A 12,592-nucleotide genomic window follows, 5' to 3' on the forward strand; every position below is an offset into this window, starting at 1 on the left:
CAGGGATAAATCTCACTTGGTCATGGTATATAATTCTTTTAATGTGCTGTTGTATTTGGTTTGCTAGTATTTTATTGAGATCTTTGCATCTAAATTCATAAGAGATATTGGTCTATAGTTCTTTTTTTCTTGTGGTATCTTTATGTGGCTTTTGTATGAGTGAAATTGGCCTCACAGGATGAATTAGAGAGTGTTTCCTCATCCTCAATTTTTTGGAAATGTTTGAGCAGGATTGGTGTAACTTTTTCTTAGAATGTTGTTGAAACACCCAAGTGAAGCTATCTGGTGCTGGGTTTTTCTTTTTTGGGAAGTTTTTTGATGACTGAGTCAATCTTTTTACTAATTACTGGGTTTTTGAAATCCTCTTTTCTTCTTTTTTAAAAAATATTTTTATTGAGAAATCTTCACAAACTTACCTTCCAGACATGGTGTACAATCAATGGCCCACAATATCATCATATAGTTGTATATTCATCACCATGATCATTTTTTAGAACATTTGCATTACTCCAGAAAGAGAAATAAACATTATATACAAATAGCTCATTACCTCAGAATTTAGAATTAATAGTTACACCTCCTGAATATATGTGACTGCTGTAAAAACTTATAATCTAGAACCCTTTACAATAGGCCCCAGCCTGATAACCCATGCTCCCAACTTTAGTTCATGGAGTTTTTATATTATAGTTAGTCCATATGATTGAGGCATGATAATATTGTCTTTTTGTTCCTGACATTTCATTCAACATATCGCTCTTAAGGTTCATTCATCTAGTTGCATGCCTCACAGCTTTGTTTCTTCTTGTGGCCACTCAGTAGTCCATTGTGTGTATACACCGTAGTTCCCCCTTCCCTTCCTCAGTGGTTATACCCTTAGGCCACCTCCATCCTTTGCAAATCACGAGCACTGCCACCACAGACCCCAATATACAAATGTCTATTTGTGTCCCCAAGTATATACTGAGTAACTGGTTTCGGGATAATATGGCAAACCCACCCCAACCCTCCTGTGGAACCACCGCACTGCCCCCCCATGGGGCTGCACTTCTCAGTTTCTCTACTGCCAAACAATAGGTACATCTCTTTCTCTGCATTTTCTCTAGCACTTGCTTGCTCTGTTCATTTTAAAATAGATTTATTCACACATCATACAATCCAACCTAAGTGTTTAGACATGCCTTTGCAACCATCCTCTGACTGAAGACATTTCCTTTTCTTTCACAAAAAATCCATACCCCTTTCCCATACCCCCACCTGTTGACATTTAGTTTTGGCATAATGCCTTTGTTACATTCAGTGGAAGCATATTACAATGTTACTGTTGACTATAGACCCTAGATTGCATTATTGTACTTTTCCCCATATGCCATGCATTTTCAACACCCTGTAATATTGGCATTCATTTGTTCTCCCTCATGCAAAATGTTTTTTTTTAAATTTATACGTTTAATCACCATCATTATCCACTCTAGGCATTCCTAAATTATACCGTGCCAGTCTTTATCCTCTATTGTCCTTCTGGTTTCATACATGCCCCCAGCCCTTCTCCCTCTATCACGCTCACATTCCGCTTCATTCAGTGTACTTGTATTATTGTGCTATGATCGGGTAGTATTGTACCATCCATTTCTGAATTTTTACAATCAGTCCTGTTGCACAATCTGTATTCCTTCAGCACCAACTGCCCAATCTCTACACTATTTCTATCTCCTGATAATCTGTGTACTTAACTCTAACTCTCAAAATTCACTCATTAATGTTAGTTCATATTAGTGAGATGATACAGTATTTGTCCTTTTATTTCTGGCTTATTTCACTCAGCATAATGTCCTCAAGGTTTATGCACATTGTTACATGCTTCATAATTTTATGCTGTCTTACATCTTTGTAATATTCTATTATACGAATACACCACAGCTTATTTAGCCACTCATCTTTGATGGACATTTGGGCTGTTTCCATCTCTTGGCAATAATAAATAATGTTGCTATAAACATTTTTGTCCCTGCCTTCAGTTTCTCTGAGCATGTACTTAGTCATGGGATTGCTGGCTCATATGGCAATTCTATACTTAGCTTCCTGAGGACCTGCCAATCTGCCTTCCAGAGGGGTTGCACTATTTTACATTCCCACCAATAGTGGATAAGTGTGCCTCTTTCTCCACATGCTTTCCAGCACTTAGCGGTTTCTGTTTTGTTTTTTTTTTTTTTTTCCGATAATGGCCATTCTAGTAGGTGTCAATGATATCTCATTGTGGTTTTGATTTGCAGTTCTCTAATAGTCAGTGAAATGGAGCATCTTTTCCCATGCCTTGTAGCCATTTGTATTTCCTCTCTTGAATTATGTCTTTTTTTTTTTTTTAAATGGGTTGTTTGTCTTTTTGTTGTGGAGTTGAAGAATCTCTTTATATTATCTGTATCCATACCCTTACCTGATAAGTGGTTTCCAAATTTCATCTCTCATTGAGTAAGCTGCCTTTTTACTTTTCTAACAGAGTTCTTTGATGCACAAAAGTACTTAATTTTGAGGAGTTCCCATTATCCATTTAGTTTTTCAAAACTCATGCTTTGGGTGTAAGATCTAGGAAACTACCTCCTATTACAAGATTTATAAGATATTTCCCTACATTTTCTTCTAAAATTTTATGGTTTTAGCTCTAATGTTTAGGTCTTTGATCCATTATGAGTTAATTGTTATATTGGGTGTGAGATATGGATCTTCTTTCATTGTTTTCCATATGGATATCCAGTTCTCCAAGCACTATTTATTGAAGAGGTTGCTCTGTCCCAAGGTGGGTTGGGCTGACTGTCTTATCAAAGATCAATCATTCATAGATGAGAGGGTCTATATCTGAACACTCAATTTAATTCCATTGGTCAGTATATTTATCTTTATGCCAGTTTTCCACTGTAACTTTGTAATACGCTTTAAAGTCAGGTAGTGTGAGACCTCCCATTTCATTTTTCTCTCTCAAGATATTTTTTACTATTAGGAATACCCTGCCCTTCCAAATAAATTTGCTTATTGGTTTTTCTATTTCTACAAAGTAACTTTTTGGGATTTTTTTGGTATTACATTGAGTCTATAAATCTATTTGGGCAGAATTGACACCTTATCTATATTTAGTCTTCCAATCCATGAATACTGTATTCCCTTCTATTTATTTAGGTCTACGTGATTTCTTTCAGCAATTACTTGTAGTTTTCTGTGTACAGGTCTTTTATATCCTTAGTTAAATTTATTCCTAAGTATTTGATTCTTTTGGTTACTATTGTAAATGGTATTTTCTTCTTGATTTCCTCCTAAGATTTCTCATCACTTGTGTGCAGAAACACTACTGATTTTGGGATATTGATGCTCTGCTCATTTATTAGCTCTAGTAGCTTTGCTGCAGATTTTTTTGGGATTTTTGACATATAGTATCATGTCATCTGCAAACAGTGTGAATCTTACTTCTTCTTTTCCAATTTGGATGCTTTTTATTTGTTTTTCTTGTCTAATTGCTCTGGCTGGAACTTCCAGCCCACTGTTGAAGAACAGTGGTGACTGGGCATTCTTGTCTTGTTCTGCCCTTAGAGGGAAAGATTTCAGTCTTTCCCCATTGAGGAGGATGTCAACTGTGGGTTTTTCATAGATTCCTTTTATCAAATTGTGGAAGTTCCCTTCTATTCCTATCCTTTGAAGTGTTTTCATCAATAAAGTATGCTGAATTTTATCAAATGCCTTTTCTGCAAACAATCAAGTTCATCATGTGGTTTTTCCACTTTGATTTGTTGATATGGCTTTATTACATTAATTGATTTTGTTATGTTGACCCAGCCTTGCATATCTGGAGTAAATCCCACTTGGTCATAGTGTGTAATTCTTTTAATGTACTGCTAGATTCAATTTGCAGGTATTTTATTGAGGATTTTTGCATCTCTGTTCATTAAAGGGATTGGTTTGTAATTTTTTTCTTGTAATATCTTTGCCTGGTTTTGGTATTAAGGTGATGTTGGTGTCATAGAATGAGTTAGGTAGCTTTCCCTCCTCTTCAGTTTTTTTGAAGATTTTGAGCAGAATTGATATTAATTCTTTCTTGAATACTTGGTAGAATTCACATATGAAGCCATCTAGTCCTGGACTTTTCTTTTGGGAAACTTTTTGATCACTGATTCAATCTCTTTACTTCTGATTGTTTTGTTGATGTCATCTATTTCTTCTTGAGTCAGTGTTGGTTGTTCATGCTTTTCTAGGAAGTTGTCCATTTTATCTACATTGTTTAGTTTTTTAGCATATAGTTGCTCAAAGTATCCTCTCATTACCTCCTTTATTTCTGCGGGATCAGTGGTTATGTTTCCTCTTCCATTTCTGATTTTATTTATTTCATCCTCTCTCTTTTGTTTCTTATCAACCTAGCTAAGGGTCCATCAATTTTATTATTTTCTCAAAGAACCAACTTATGGTTTTGTTGATTTTTCTCAGTTGTTTCATGTTCTCAATTTCATTTATGTCAGCTCTAATCTTCATTATTTCTTTCCTTTTGTTTGCTTTCAGGTTAGCTTGCTGTTCTTTCTCTAGTTCTTCCAAGTGAACAGTTAATTTCTCTATTTTTGCTCTTTCCTCTTTTTAAATATAGGCATTTAAGGCAATAAATTTTACCTCTGAACACTGCCTTTGCTATGCTTTACCCATAAATTTTTATATGTTGTGTTTTCATTTACATTTGCCTCAAGATATTTACTGATTTCTCTTGTAATTTCTTCATTGACCCACTGGTTATTTAAGGGTGTGTTGCTTAGCCTCCAAATATTTGTGAATTTTTTGGCTGTCAGCATGCTATTAATTTCTAGTTTCAATCCATTATGATCTGATAAAGTTTTTGTATGATTTCAGTCTTTTAAAATTTATTTCAACTTGCTTTGTGACCCAGCATATGTTCTATCCTTGAGAATGATCCATGAGCACTTGAGAGAAATGTGTGTCCTGCTGTTAGGGGGTGTAATGTTTTGTAAAGATCTGTTAAATTCTGGTCCATTTATCATATTATTCAAATTCTCTGTTTCTTTATTGTTCCTCTGTCTAGATGTTCTACCCATTGATGAAAGCAAGGAATTGAAATCTCCAGCTATTATGGTAGAGGTGTCTGTTTCTCACTTCAGTGTTGTCAGTGTTTGCCTCATGTATTTTGGAACACTCTGACTCAGTATAAATATTTGTGATTGTTCTAACTTCCTGCTGAATTATTCCTTTTATTAATACATAATGTTCATCTTTGTCCCTTTTAATTGTTTTACATCTGAAATCTAATTTGTCAGATATTGGTATAGCTAGTCCTGCTCTTTTCTGATTGTCATTTGCATGAAATATCTTTTCCCAATCTTTCATTTGCAACCTACTTCTGTCCTTGGGTCTAAAATGAGTCTCCTGAAGACAGCTTATAGATGGGTACTGTTTTTTAATCCATTCTTTTGACTGGGGAGTTTAAGCCATTGACATTTAATGTTATTACTTAAAGGCAGTACGTTCTTCTACCAGTTTGTCTTTTGGATTTTATATGTCATATCTAATTTTTTTCTCTTTTTACCTTTACTGATCATCTTCACTTGTAAAATTTTCTCCAGGCCTCTCTCTCCTGCCTTTTCCTATGTATCTGTCTCTAGTGCTCCCTTTAGTATTTCTTGTAAAGCCAGTCTCTTAGTCACAAAATCTCCCAGGGATTGTTTATCTGAAAATACTTTAATCTCCCCCTCACTTTTGAAGGGCAATTTTGCTGGATGTAGAAATCTTGGTTGGCAGTTCTTCTCTTTTAGAATCTTAAGTTTATCACACCACTGCCTTCTTGCCTCCATGATTTCTGCTGAGCAATCCACACGTAGTCTTATTGGGCTTCCCTGTATGTGATAGATTGCTTTTCTCTAACTGCTTTCAAAATTCACTCTTTGTCTTTGACATTTGACAATCTGTTTAGTGTATTTGAGTATTTTTATTTGGATCTATTCTATTTGGGGTATGCCGCCCTTCTTGGATCTGTGATTTTATGTCTTTCATAAGAGATGGGAAATTTTCAGTGATGATTTCCTCCATTATTCTTTCTCCTTTTCCCTTCTCTTTTCCTTCTGGGACACCCACAATGTATTTTTGTGCGCCTCGTGTTGTCATTCAATTCCCTGAGACTGCCCATATTTTTCCATTCTTTTCCCTATATTTTCTTTTCATGTTAGATTTCAGATTTCCAGTCCTCTAATTCACCAATCCTTTATTCTGCCTCTAAATCTAATGTTGTAGGTTTCCATTTTTTAAAATCTCTTCTATTGTGCCTTTCATTCCCATAAGTTCTTTTTCTTTTTCAAACTTTCAAGTTCTTTTTAATTGTTCACCCAATGTCTTTTTATCCTCCTTCAACTTGTTGATTTGATTTTTAATGAGATTTTCCATGTCTGTTTGAATATCCTGAATTAGTTGTTTCAGCCCCTGTATCTCATTTGAATTGTTGGTTTTTTTCTTTGTGGGCCATATCTTTGATTTTCCTAATATGACTTGTTATTTTTTTTTTTTGCTGGTGCCTAGATATTTGATTTCCTTAAATAGTTTACTCTGGAGGTTGTTTTCACTCTTTTACCTAGGATTTTCTTGCTGGGTGGCTTTGTTTTCTATCTGTTCTTTGACATTCAGTTCAACTTATTCTAGACCTCTAGCATAGGTTCGGTTTAACTGATCAGAATTTTTCAGCTCCTGTTTTTCTGTTTCTTGCCCTGCCTGGATGGAACCTTTTTTTTCTGTTGAGAAAGATCTCCTCAGATTTTATAGATGCCAGTCAGATTTTCCTAGATCAGATAGCCCCCGTTTCCAGAGGAAAGAGTTGCCAGCACCAGTTTTCCCTAAGGGTGAGACCCAGTGGGTTGTCAGACTTTCCTATGAAGCCTGTAGACTCTGTATTTTTCCTGTCCTGCCCACCATGTGGTACTTGTCTGCCCATGGCTTCCCTCCAGCTTAAAATGAGGAGGTTCCTTCAATTTCAGCACACTCTCCCTGCCAGGGAAGTGGTCGAGCAGAGGTAAGGTAATATGATGGCTTTAATTGCTTCTGTTTTCTAGTCACTGAAGCCTGAATTCCTTGCTTTGATTCCACTTGAGCTGGGCCCTGCCCTGTTTTACTTGGGGAAGATGCACTCTTTAAGGGATTAACTCCTTTTACCTGACTAGCTATTTTGCCTTTCAGGCACGTTAATTCTGCCCTTGTCTGGGGGCAGTGCTGAAGCCTGAGAGAGTGCTTCCAGTTCTACGTAATGAGCTGTTAAGAAGTGAAAAAAGCAAAAACAAAAACAAAAACAAACAAACAAAAAAAGTCCTTTTAGAGCCAGATTCCTGCTCCTCAGGTTTTGCAATTAGGAGCTTAAGTTGGTACATGGTGTACGTATCTCCAGGCTCTATGTTTTATGCCTCCTTTTCTTGGTGTCCAGCCCTTTTCCAGTATTTTGTGCTGTCCAGCTCAAAAGCCTCTTTTTTTTTTAAACCTCTAAGCTTATGCCCCCTCTCTGCCAGAGCAAAAACTTCTAGTTCCTTTAGTGCTTATTCCAGGTTTATCTGTGCTGGGAGCCTGTTTTCAGTAGTCAGAATTTGTTAATTAATTCCATAATTGGAGCTTGGTTGAGCTAAGCCCTTGCTACTAATAAAATGCATTTTCTTTCCCCTCAAGGAACCAGCCTGCTGTGCCCATGGGGGAGAGGCTGTGCAGTTCTGTGTGGGGTCTCAGCTGTTCTACCTGGTCCAGACTGGTGTACGCTGTGTGTCTGGTCACTGATGTTCCCTCAGCAGTTGTACTTTTTCCTGGCTATTTACTGCTGCTCTGGGGGACAAACTAAATTCCACACTTCAATATGCTGTCATCTTGCCCCACCTCTGGTACTTCTGGTTTTGAAGTTAGGTACTGATTTGAAATCTTTCTTCCTTATTAATGAAAACGTTTTTAGAACTGCAAATTTCCCTCTCAGCACCCTCTTTGCTGCATCCCATAAATTTTGGTATGCTTTATTTTCATTTTCATTTGCCTAGATATTTCCTGATTTCTCTTGTGATTTCCTTCATTAACTCATTGGTTGAGTGTGCTGTTTAATTTCCACGTATTTGTGAATATTCCATTTCTTCCTCTGTTGTTGAATTCTAACTTCATTATATTGTGGTTGGAGAAGGGATATTGTATGATTTCAATCTTTTAAAATTTATTGAGACTTCTTTTGTGACCTACGATATGGCGTATCCTGAAGAATGATCTATATAGTTAAGAAGAACTGAACATGGTTCCAGACCATCAGCTCAGTGCAAGTCAGTATTGAGGCACAGTTATCCAGGAAGGATCTGGGAAAGTCCTACTGTCTGATGGTTTGGTCCCAGTGTACGCTATGAAAAACTGAAAAAAATTTGTGAGCTCTGTATGAACATAACCACTGCTCGCCTGGATGGAAAGGGACAGATTGAGGGAAAAATTACTTTGAGGGCAGGACCATGGAAGCTGAGGTCAGAAGACATCTTCTTGGTGTAAGAGCACAACCCACCCATGTGTGTGAATTGGGTGAGTCTCACCCAGGGCCTGGAGGCATTCCACCCCACTGTTCAGGAAGAATGCTGCCACCCCAGTGTTCTTAGGGGTTGGAGCATGTTCCCTGGGGATTGCATAAGGCTTGGCTGCCATTCCAGTTTTTTCAGAGGGTGGAGCAATTTACCTCTGAGTTCTGTGAAAGGCCACTGCACACATACTTGGAAGGGGGCAGGCACTGTTGCTTCATCAGGCCCGAAAGACAAAATATCACTCTCAGACCTTGAAATCTAGTGGGGTATGTACTGCTGGGTTTCAGAATTGTTTGGGACCCATGACCCCTTTTTCCTTCCAGTTTCTCCCTATGAGAATGGGAATGTTTATCCTATGCTTGCCCCTCTTTTGTTTATTGAAAGCAGGTTTCCTAGGTCCACAGATGGAGGGAAATTGTGCCTCAGGACAGGCCACACTTACCGGTTTTGATGAGACTTTGTGCTAAGCATTATTCCTGAAATGACTGAAGGCTTTGGGGGATATTGTGATAGAATTAATGTATTTTGCATATATATAGAAAATGTCTTTTGGTGTCTGGGAGGTGGAGATTAATAGTTCGACTCTCTGAACTCTAGAAAAACGTGTTCAAACCATTTCATGGTATTTGCATTGAGCAGCCTAGGAAACAAAAACATATATCATTTTTCATTCTGCTCTGCCACTTTTGTTTGGTGTGGGTTGGAAGAATGCTTTCACTTGGAATGGGTGGAGACACATCTTCCTCTAATCAAATGTTAATACCCAAATTGGGCACGCCACATCTCTGCAGAGATAATCTAATCAAGTTTCCAACCTATAGTACTGAATTGGGATTAAAAGAAATGGCTGTCTCCATGAGATGGATCAGGAGTAAAACATGGCTTTTCTAGGGTACATGAATCCTTTCAAACCAGCACATCTGGTATTTGCCATAACTTACCAACATCCTCCTGCTGCTCTTCCCGCAATGCTGCACAGTGTTCTGAAATGTTGATCCGGGCAGTTCCACCTGTTTAATAGTTGTTCTGGTAGAGGGACTGGTTCCTACAGCTTCCTACTCCCCTTTCTTCCCCTGTTGGATAGTTTATGAGCACTTAATAAAGTATAAGCATATAAGGAGTAAAATCCATCTGGCCTATCATTTGATGTTAAAATACTATAGTTCTCTAAATGTAAGCTTACTGGAGAGCCTCTCAAAAGGGAATACACAGCCCAGTGGTTTCCTTGTGTGAGCTCATTAGAGCAGGGCTCATTACCATGCAGTGAAATGCCCACTGTAGGATAATCCTACCCTGAGTCCGTTATCAACAGTTTGGGTCTGATTTGTCTTTGCAGCAAGGTTTGTTACTGAAGCTGGTGATCCAACTCAGTGAATTTCTTGTCTGTTCTTCTGCCTCCAGGGAGCTATGTATTAGAATTGTGTGAAAGCACCTTTCATGCCTCAGGATTGCTTGGCAGTTAATGTTGGTGGATGTAAACTGATGTTCTTACCTGGTTCTTAGGGAGACACCTTGCCTTCTCTCAGGGAGTTCTGCCTTCTCTAGTAAAGCCCAGAAGTTCTCATCTGAGCAAATCCACAAATAAACCTGAATTTTGTTCTGATACACATTGATGCATCCTTTGGAAGACAGACCCCTATTTTATTTGTAATTGAAAGCTCTTATTTGAGAAAAATAAATCCTCTGTTTTGAAGGAGGCATAAGCAAGACTGGCCTTCAAGTCATTTAGAATTTTTTAATGTTGCTTATTCTACTTTCTTCTTTGGTACATTTTTGTTATTTTGTACTTGTAGCTTCAAAAGTAATGTCAAACTGACATAAATTTTCTAAGTGTATTTATAATGTATATTCAGTAGAGTGTTGGGTGTTGAAAGGCAGGTTGCTTCCCTGAGGATCTCCTGGTCTAGTAGGGGTAGAAAAGAATAACATATGTATATCCACAACGCTACATGGAAAATCGTCTGCAATCAAATGCGAGACTATGCATGCGCTATAAGACTTGCGAGAATTTAGAGAAAGAAAAGCCACTGTATGGTGTGTGGATTAGATGGGAAAGAACATGGCGTGTGAGATGAAGAAACCTGTTAATTAGTGTGGGCTGAGCATGGCAGGGGTGTACATTGGGTTGTTGTGGGAAATACATGTAGAGTTGGTGAGGCCTTCAGTACCAGCATCAGTGAGCTTGGTTTTCATTAAAAAATATTAGAAGGCTACTGTATTTCTGAATTAGGAAGAAACATAATGGCTTCAGAAAGATTTATATCTTTCTGAAGACAACAGTGACATGTTGAGGGAAAATCTAGGAGTGGTGGGAAATTTGAAAAAAATCATTATTCAGCAATTTACTGGTTTTCTAAGGTGTCTTCTTTTGCCATTTTGCTTATTCCGTGTTCAGCTGCATTTAGGGTTGGGATATTAATTAGAATTGGGTATTTTGGAATGTGATGATCCATTCTGATTACTTGCTTGTTGCTTAAGATTGCAATAATTGCCGAAGTTAATCTACAACAATCTGTACTTATCAGCCTTTTCACATTTTATCTATGTTTTTATTGGTATATTTTACTTTAATGAATCTTTAAACTCTTGCTTTGTGAGTGGATTTGTAGAAATATCTGGAACCATTATGAAACAGTATAAATCAGGATAGGCTAAGTTATAATGAAGTAACAAACAACTGCCAAATCTCAGTGGCTTAATACCATAGAGGTTTTTTTCTGACAATTGTTCATTTTTGATAAATAACTATTTTGAGTCATTGCAGTGACTCATGGCAGCCACAGGTCTTTATCTCAATATGTGCTTCCTAATTGCCAAGGCAGGAAACAGGGAAGTTGGTGAATTACATACCATCTTTTAAGTGTCTACTCAGAAGTGATGTATTTCATTTTTTAGTAATATTTCGTTGGCCAAAGGAAATCACCCAGCTATTTCTAACTTCAAAGTGGCAGGAAAGTGTTATGCTATAATATGCCCCAAATAAGGGAGAAGGGAATGTGTGAGAACAGCTCTTATGACCACCACAGGGACTAGCTCCTTTTTAAAGTACTCATGAGCATAGATCTAGAAAGAACAATGTCTTTCAAATGAAATTATTTTGCCAAGAAGTATTTCATCTGGCGCTTAGGTCTATTGGCTCATAGGTCCAGAGCAAATTAAATTTTAATATAATGGATAAGGTGACCCATAACATGAGTAGAATATGATTCTCCATCATGAATTGGGAAGTGTGAGGAAAGTTTGTAAAAATTTCTCATCATTTTAGTATTAGAATCATTTGATTCTTTTATGTGAATTTTAGAAATCGGTGTATGTTTTATGTGAATTTTAGATAGTGAAATGATTAAAATTAGTGAATACATAATCATAAATATTATATACATAAATGTATGCTATTTATTCCTATATAAATAGATCTTATTTATTATTTAGCAAACAATTGAGGGATGAGTAATAAATGATGGAGACCTATGACGAGTATGGATCTCTATATATATTTGATATAAGTCCTAAGAGGAACTTTGAGGGCAAAGTATGTGGATTTTTAAAGTTTAGGTCAGAATATTAGAATAAATTAGTATTTAGTATTTATTCTAATAAACAATTATTTATTATTCCACATGTAAATTTATTTAAATATTTTTCCACATTTAAATTTAACTGACAATGTTTAGGTTATCTCAGCATAAGTTTACCATTCTTGTATAATTTTTGGATTTTATCTGTTCGATCTTGAAATTTCAAATTCCATGAAAAATCATTTAACTTGGTGCAATTAAATTGTAGTCCACCAGCACTGAATTGGAGTCAATCTGAATTCAGCTGCATCTGTCTCTGGCAATGGTTGTTCCCTGGTCTCCAACCAGAGTTGCATGCTTCAACTTTTCATATCTTCCTGAGGAGCTATTTCATAGGAGGGGAAACCTGTATAGAATATACACAGTACTTAATTTAAGTTCAACCATTGCTTGTGGGTATGAAGAAGTATAAATTTGTGATTTCAGCAATTGTTTTCATATATCTTGAGGCTTCTGTTGCAAAAT

The sequence above is a fragment of the Tamandua tetradactyla genome, chromosome 14 (genome assembly GCF_023851605.1).
Source record: "Tamandua tetradactyla isolate mTamTet1 chromosome 14, mTamTet1.pri, whole genome shotgun sequence".
Classification (NCBI taxonomy): Eukaryota; Metazoa; Chordata; class Mammalia; order Pilosa; family Myrmecophagidae; genus Tamandua; species Tamandua tetradactyla.